The sequence below is a fragment of the Equus quagga genome, chromosome 14 (assembly GCF_021613505.1).
Source record: "Equus quagga isolate Etosha38 chromosome 14, UCLA_HA_Equagga_1.0, whole genome shotgun sequence".
NCBI classification, from domain to species: Eukaryota; Metazoa; Chordata; class Mammalia; order Perissodactyla; family Equidae; genus Equus; species Equus quagga.
The window spans coordinates 90,368,109-90,377,460 of record NC_060280.1 but is presented as its reverse complement, the minus strand read 5'-3'; the positions used below and the strand labels follow the sequence as shown (position 1 = coordinate 90,377,460).

At 38.4% G+C, this 9,352-nt stretch overlaps 1 pseudogene; it reads right to left on the bottom strand.

Moving 5' to 3' along the window:
- Positions 1-7,782: 7,782 nt before the first annotated feature.
- LOC124225661 (olfactory receptor 18-like) lies at positions 7,783-8,655 on the bottom strand (annotated as a pseudogene).
- Positions 8,656-9,352: the final 697 nt, after the last annotated feature.

The following is a 9,352-nucleotide window of genomic DNA, read 5'->3' as shown; positions in this document are numbered from 1 at the left end:
CCAGGTTCTTACAGCAGCCTCAACGAAATCCTCTGCACAGGACTAGTGGAGAGGTCCCAACTGGCAATTGCAAGGCAGGAAGGCCCTGGGGCAAAAGCAGCACAGGTGAGCTAACGACAGACTGCAGAAGATACCCATAGCTCTGCTGGGACCTATAGTGGACAAGTTTGATCTGGTGGGCTCTGTTAGGGACAAATCGGAGATTATAGGTGATCCTGCTCCTAGCTGATGGGAAAGCCCACAACACCGCTGCAGACCACAAGGAGGGAGCATGTCTAGGTGGGCTGCAGCAGTAGGCACCAGCAGCCTGAGGCCCTCTTGCGATTGCCCCCACAGCCGACGAGGGACCCCACAGGACCACTGTGACTACGAGGAGGGGTCCAGGCCCAGTCAGTAACAGCTGACAGGGTTCCTGGTTGGGGCAGTCTAAACAGCTGCCCCCCCCACACACACACACCAGTTGCAACAAGTGGAAGCAGCGACTAAACTCTATCTCTATGTGGAGGCACAAAAACATGCCATCAAGCAGTATGAAAAAATATAGTAAATCTCCAGAACAGAAGGAAAATGATAAGCACCCAGAAAACAATCCCAAAGACAATGAAATCTATAACCTAAATGATGATGATTTCAAAACTGCCATTATGAAAAAACTGAACGACCTAAAAGAGAATTTAGATAGACAACTCAATGAGTTCAGGAGCTATGTCACAAAAGAGCTTGACACTATAAAGAAGAAACAATTAGAAATACTGGAGATGAAGAACACAATGGAGGAGATTAAGAAAAATCTGGACTCTCTGAACAGTAGGGTCGATAATATGGAGGACAGAGTTAGCAATTTGGAAGATAGGAATGTAGAAATGCTGCAGGCAGAGGAGGAGTGAGAATTAAGACTAAAAAGAAATGAAGAAACTCTCCGAGAATTATCCAACTCAATTAGGATATGCAACATAAGGATTATAGGTATACCAGAGGGAGAAGAGAAGGAGAAGGGGGCAGAAGGCCTGTTCAAAGAAATAATAGCTAAGAACTTTCCAAACTTGGGAAGAGACATAGAACCTCACGTCACAGAAGCCAATTGATCTCCAAACTTTATTAACGCAAGAAGACCAACCCCAAGACATATAGTAGTGAAACTATCAAAAGTCAATGACAAAGAGAAAATACTAAGGGCAGCCAGGCAGAAGAAAATAACTTACAAAGGAAACCCCATAAGCCTATCAGCAGATTTCTCAGGAGAGACCTTTCAGGCTAGAAGAGATTGGAATGAAATATTCAAAACTCTGAAGGACAAAAACGTGCAGCCAAGAATACTCTACCCAGCAAAATATCCTTCAAATATGATGGAGAAATAAAAACTTTCCCAGATAAACAAAAGTTAAGGGAGTTCATCACCACAAAACCTCCTCTTGGAGAATTGCTCAGGAAGAAACTCATTCCTGAAAAATCAAAAAAAGGAAAGGGGTCACAAAATCCAGAACAAAGGAGATAAGCAGAAGGACAATAACACAAATTAACAGCTCTCCATCAGGACAAAATGCAAAAGAACCGGAAAGCAAGTGATAAAATTCCAACAGTAGGCCCCAACGTTTCAATACTCACACTAAACGTGAAGGGACTGAACTCTCCAATCAAAAGGCACAGAGTGGCAGGATGGATCAAAGAACGAGATCCAACAATATGCTGCCTCCAGGAAACACACCTCAGCCCCAGAGACAAACACAGACTCAGAGTGAAGGGGTGGAAGACAGCACTCAAAGCCAATAATGAACAAAAGAAAGCAGGTGTTGCCATACTTATATCAGACAAAGTAGACTTCAAAGCAAAACAGATAAAGAAAGACAAAGAGGGGCAGTATATAATGATAAAAGGGACACTCCACCAAGAAGACATAACACTTATAAATATATATGCACCTAACACAGGAGCACCAAAATTCGTAAAGAAACTATTAACAAAATTGAAAGGAGACATCAACAGCAATACAATAATAGTAGGGGACTTCAACACCCCATTAACACCAATGGACAGATCATCCAGACAGAAAATCAACAAGAAAATTATAGAATTAAATGAAAAATTAGATCAGATGGACCTAATAGATATATATAGGACACTTCATCCGAAAACAGAAGGTTACACATTCTTCTCAAGCACGCATGGAACATTCTCAAGGATAGACCATATCTTGGGAAACAAAGCAAGCATCAATAAGTTCAAGAGGGTTGAAATAATATCAAGCATCTTTTCTGATCACAATGCTATGAAACTAGAAATCAACTACAAGAATAAACTGGGAAAGGGCCAAAAATGTGGAGGCTAAATAACATGCTACTGAACAAACAATGGATTATTGAAAAAATTAAAGAAGAAATCAAATATTATCTGGAGACAAATGAAAATGAAAACACGCCATACCAAATTATTTGAGACGTAGCAAAGGCAATCCTAAGAGGGAAATTCATTGCAATACAGGCTCACCTCAATAAGCAAGAAAAATCTTACATAAACAACCTCAAACGACACCTAACGGAATTAGAAAAAGAAGAACAAACAAAGCCCAAAGTCAGTAGAAGGAGGGAAATAATAAGAATTAGAGCAGAAATAAATGAGATTGAAACAAAAAAGACAGTAGGAAGGATCAATGAAACAAAGAGTAGGTTCTTCGAAAAAATTAACAGAATCGATAAACCCTTAGCCAGACTCACTAAAAAAAAAAAAAAAAGTCTCAAATAAATAAAATTAGAAACGAGAGAGGAGAAATCACAACAGGTACCGAAGAAATACAAAGGATCATAAGAGAATACTATGAAAAACTATATGCCAACAAATTGAACAACCTAGAAGAAATGGATAAATTCCTAGCCTCATACAACCTACACAAACTGAATCAGGAAGAAATAGAGAATCTGAATAGACCAATCACAAGTAAAGAAATAGAAACAGTAATCAAAAACCTCCCCAAAAATAAGAGTCCAGGACCAGACGGCTTCTCTGGATAATTCTACCAAACATTCAAAGAAGATTTAATACCTATCCTTCTCAAACTGTTCCAGAAAATAGAGGAAGATGGAGCACCCCCTAATATATTCTATGAAGCCAACATCACCCTGATCCCCAAACCTGACAAGGACAACACAAAGAAGGAAAACTACAGGCCAACATCACTGATGAACATAGATGCAAAAATCCTCAACAAAATTTTGGCAAACCGAATACAGCAGTACATCAAAAAGATTATACACAATGATCAAGTGGGATTTATACCAGGGACACAGGGATGGTTCAACATCTGCAAGTCAATCAACGTGATTCACATTAACAATATGAGAAACAAAAACCACATGATCATCTCAATAGATGCAGAGAAAGCATTCGACAAGACCCAACATCCATTTATGATCAAAACCCTCAATAAAATAGGTATAGAAGGAAAGTACCTCAACATAATAAAGGCCATCTATGACAAACCCACAGCCAACATCATACTCAATGAACCAAAACTGAAACCCATCCCTCTCAGAACAGGAACAAGACAAGGGTGCCCACTTTCACCACTTTTATTCAACATAGTACTGGAGGTGTTGGCCAGAGCTATTCTGCAGGAAAAAGAAATAAAAGGAATCCAAATAGGCAACGAAGAAGTAAAACTCTCACTGTTTGCAGACGACATGATCTTATATATAGAAAACCCCAAAGAATCCATAGAAAAACTATTAGAAACAATCAACAACTACAGCAAAGTTGCAGGATATAAAACCAACATACATAAATCAGTAGCATTTCTATATGCTAGCAATGAACTAACAGGAAAAGATCTCAAGAACTCAATCCCATTCACGATCGCAACAAAAAGAATAAAATACCTGGGGATAAATTTAACCAAGGAAGTGAAAGACCTATACAACGAAATCTACAAGACCTTCTTGAAAGAAATGGACGACGACATGACGAGATGGAAAGACATTCCATGCACATGGATTGGAAGAATAAACATAGTTAAAATGTCCATACTACCTAAAGCAATCTACAGATTCAACCTATCCCAATCAGAATTCCAATGTCATTCTTTACAGAAACTGAACAAAGAATCCAAAAATTCATATGGGGCAACAAAAGACCGCGAATTGCAAAAGCAATCCTGAGAAAGAAGAACAAAGCTGGAGGCATCACAATCCTTGACTTCAAAACATAATACAAAGCCACAGTAATCAAAACAGCGTTGTACTGGTACAAAAACAGATGCACAGATCAATGGAACAGAATTGAAAGCCCAGAAATAAAACCACACATCTATGGACAGCTAATCTTTGACAAAGGAGCTGAGGGCCTACAATGGAGGAAAGAAAGTCTCTTCAACAAAAGGTGCTGGGAAAACTGGACAGCCACATGTAAAAGAATGAAAATCAACCATTCTTTTTCACCACTTACTAAAATAAACTCAAAATGGATCAAAGACCTAAAGATTAGGCCTGAAACAATAAGTCTTCTAGAAGAGAATATTGGCAGCAGACTCTTTGACATCAGCTTCAAAAGAATCTTTTCCGACACCATAACCCCTCACATGAGGTAAACAATAGAAAGAATAAACAAATGGGACTGCATCAGGCTAAAGAGCTTCTTCAAGGCAAGGGAAAACAGGACTGAAACAAAAAAACAGCCCACTAATTTGGAAAAAATATTCACAAGTTATTTATCTGACAAAGGGTTAATCTCCATAATATACAAAGAACTCACATGACTCAACAATAAAAAATCAAATAACCCAATAACAAAATGGGCAGGGGACATGAACAGGCATTTCTCCAAAGAAGATATACGGATGGCCAATAGACACAGGAAAAGATGCTCATCATCACTAATCATCAGGGAAATGCAAATCAAATCTACACTAAGATATCACCTTACACCTGTTTGAATGGCAAAAATATCCAAAACCAAGAGTGACAAATCTTGGAGAGGCTGTGGAGAAAAGGGAACCCTCATACACTGTTGGTGGGAATGCAAACTGGTGCAGCCACTATGGAAAACAGTATGGAGGTTCCTCAAAAAGTTAAGAATAGAAATACCTTATGACCCAGCCATCCCACTACTGGGTATATATCCTAAGAACCTGAAATCAGCAATTCCAGAAGTTCCATGCACCCCTATCTTCATTGAAGCATTATTCACAATAGCTAAGTCATGGAACCAACCTAAATGCCCAGCAACTGATGTGTGGATAAAGAAGTTGTGGTATATATATATATACAATGGAATACTACTCAGCCATAAAAAAGGACAAAGTCGTCCCATTTGCAACAACATGGATAGACCTTGAGAGTATTATGTTGAGTGAAATAAGCCAGACAGAGAAAGACAGACTCTGTATGACTCAACTCATAGGTGGTAGTTCACATATGGACAAAGAGAACTGATCGGTGGTTGCCAGGGGAAAGGGGGGTGGGGGGAGGGCACTAGGGGTGAAGTGGTGTACCTACAACTGACTAATAATAATGTACAACTGTAATTTCACAAGGATGTTAACTTGTATAACCTTAATAAAAAACAAAAAAGAAGTCTTACTGGTGACAATGATCTAAAGGCAGCAGTGTTCTTTCATTTTTGCCAAGAGAAGACACAGCCATTTCAGGACCACTTAAATGAATATCTCTAGAATCTTCTGATTTCTGCTCAACTAGTAAGGGCTCATCTCTCTCCAAACATATTTTCTTTGGACTCTAAGTACTGGAACTCTGGAAGTCTTCTTAAAAATGTGATTTTCTGCTTACATAGTGAGATACAGTGGAATGTGTGGAAATCATGGTTTGTGGCCACCTCTACATTTAATCTTTGCAGCTCTCCTGGCTCACATTTCTCTGAATGAAGAACTCAGAGAATGATTTCTCATTAATTGATATGAAGAAAATTTGAATATTTACCCAATTAAAATAGATATAATAGAAAGTATGTTAATTCTGTGTGCATCCATCAATGGCAGGGGGAAATTGTAGATAGCTCAAATGACCAAATAGTGTACGTAAAAGAAGAATTATGAGTGTTGAGCCATTTTAGAATATTTGGGCAGAAAGAAAAAATCTGATATTAAACTGAAGTCAGTTCATAATGGGAAGAGCCCATCAGATACTAGGATCATTTTCAGTGCAGTTTGTAGGTGATTTAGGTTAGTGATAGAGTTATTGGACAGCTTTTCACAAAGCCTGGATTGCTATCTCAGAAACTATGTGTAGCATCTCCAAAGGAAAGATTTTTACATACGTGGGTGCCTGGGTGAGTAGCATAAAACAGAAGGCACTGATCACAGATTGATCATGACAGATGACACAGAAGTATGGTTACAAAGTGGAATCCTAAAGGGTCTGTTACTAGTGAAAGGTAATATCTTCCTTTTGCTGAAGACATGGTCTTCAGTAATGAAAATGAAGATAGAGTTAAATTTATTCATAATGATTTGGGAGACAATGATCTACAGGCACAATTAGAGCCACATAACCACTGAAAATATCATACCATTACTTTAAACCTCAGTTGTATACACTTGACCAACACAGATTATTACAATTACTTTTTTGTCCTGAGCTCACTTTGCAATCTTCCAATTGCATCTCACAATGCAGCTTTATGATTTTCCAGTCAAGGGTCCATTGAGAAAACAGAAACCTCACAAGTTATTTTAATGAAGGCAATTTAATACTACTAGGGCTAAATAGTTATTAAAAGATGAAAGGCATAAACTAAAAAAATATGATAACACAGAGTCATAGCTGAGGATGTAGTAACAATGCCACAAGCTAAGAAATAAAGGGAAAAAGTTGAGCATTAGTGTGTGTGAGCTTTACTGGCCATTATTAGAAGAAACTAAAGGTAAACCAGATGGCAAATCATAGCAGCATTTTAAAGATTCCAAGCCCCCACCACAGCATCATGAATTAAATTATAGAAGGGTAAGTTGGGAGCAGAAAAATGGTAGTTTAATGTCCAGCACATAGGACCAGCTATAGAGTGTGGAGGGAGAAGATATGTGAAAAAATACTACCAGGAATATGAGAAAAAGCTCACATTGCCTGTTACTAAGGCAAACTCTTTCATGCCTTCCATTTCTGAACTCTGATCACTTTAAAACCTTCAGGGTCTTATCATGAACAGCAAAAGAACCAAGACATACAAGTCATCTTTGAATGAAAGGTGGTCTGACAAAAGTCAATAGTGCTTCACTTTGGCTGCACATTAGACCCACCTAGGGTGCTGTTAAAACCATTCATGTTCTTTTCACACTCCAGTCCAATTAAATCTTAATCTATGGTGGTGATACTCAGGCATGAGGATTTTTAAAGCACATCAGACACTTGCAGTGTGAAGCCAAGAATGAGGACCAGTGACATACATTCTCTCACACAACCTGCATCAATAGATTTGATAGAAGCCAACGTTTTATGGAAGACAGACATGGACAGTGAAAAAGGTTAAGAATTGTATTTATATATTATAAAATAGAATTCGGAATTTCTACGGATGCCTGAATCATAGGTGATAAATACAGGAGATTCCATAGATATAATAGGATTCAATTGTGCAATGATTTTGACATATGTGTGATCTCAGAATACTCTTAATCCCACCAAAGATGTGCCAAAAAATTTAAGATATGGTAAGTCAAGAGGAATGAAAACCTTGAACTCCATAAATTATGTGGCAAAAGAGGCATGTTTGTCAATTCCAGATGTTTAGTATTGTAATCTTTTCTAAACCAGAGACCATAAAATGGCCAAAATATTGAGACTAGGCTGTTTTGTTGAGGAGCCTCTGCATGGCCTTCTTGATGTCGCTTTTCCTCAGGCTGTAGATGAAGGGGTTCAGCATTGAGGTGACCACAGTGTACATCACCAAGGCGACCACATCCTTCCTGGGGGAACGTGAAACAGGAGAACTGAGGTACACCCTAAGGGCTGTTCAATAAAATAAGCAAACAACAGAAAGGTGAGAGTCGCAGGTGGAGAAGGTATTTTACTTCATACCCATTAACGGAACTCTCAGAGTGGAGGAAACAATTTGAATACAAGAGAAAAGGATCCCTGAGACCGGAATACCATCAAAGTGACACCAATAAAATATTAATGTAAGAATACATTAATATTTTTTACATTAATTTTTACATTAATATTTTATTGGTGGAGGTATTGTCACAGGTAAGCTTGAGGAGTTGAGGAGGATCACAGAAGAAATGAGGAATTTCCACATTTGTGCAAAAGGTAAGTTGTGATACCAACAAGCAGTGCAGCCGGGAGTCCAAAAGGCTGATCAAAAAAGACACCAGAATCAGCAAGCTACAGAGGCACGTGTTTGTGGTGACCAGGTAGTACAAGATATAACGAATAGCTACAAATCAATCATAGACCACCACAGTTAAGAGCAAACTGTCCAAACAGCCAAAAAAATTAACAAAGTAGGCAACTGAATCAGGCATCCCTCATAGGAAATGACACTGCTATCAGTTCGAATGCCCAAAATCGTCTTTGGGACTGTGATACTAGTAAAACTGATGCTAGCCATGGATAGAATGGAGAGGAAGAAGTACATGGGGGTGCAGAGGTAGGAGTCAGAGTTGATGGCCAGGATGATCAGCATACTCCTCAGCATGGTGATGAGGTTCATGGACAGGAATAGGCCAAATATTAGAGGCTGCAGTTCTGGATCATCTGAGAAACCCAGGAGGAGGAATTCCAATATATTTGTTACATTCTGTGGTTCCGCTTAGCAGAGGCATTTTCAGAAAATAAATGAGAGATGATATAAAGAAAACAGTTATACAGCTACCTATCAGTGTGTCTATATTTTGGATTCAAGCAATTCATAAGTAAGGTGTTCATGCTTGAGGACCATGCTCCTTTAGCCATATTTCAGTGTGGCAAGCACACTCTTCCTAGAACTCTTTTCTCATTGGTTTTTGCTCCATTTGCCTGTTTCTATATGAATCCAGTTTGGAAAATACTGGGCTAAAGAAATTAGAAAAGATATCTATTTATTTTTACTTATTTTTAATTAATTAATTAATTATTTATTGCAGTAACATTGGTTTATAACATTATATAAATTTCAGGTGTACATCATTATATTTAGATTTCTGTGTAGCTTACATCATGTTAACCACCCAAAGACTAATTACAATCCATCACGAGACACATGTGCCTAATCAACCCATTCACTCTCCTCCCTCCCCCCTTCCCCTTTGGTAACCAACAATCCACTCTCTGTTTCTGTGTCTTTGTTTGCCATTGTTTTTATCTTCTACTTATGAGTAAGATCATATGGTATTTGACTTTCTCCCTCTGACTTATTTCACTTAGTATAA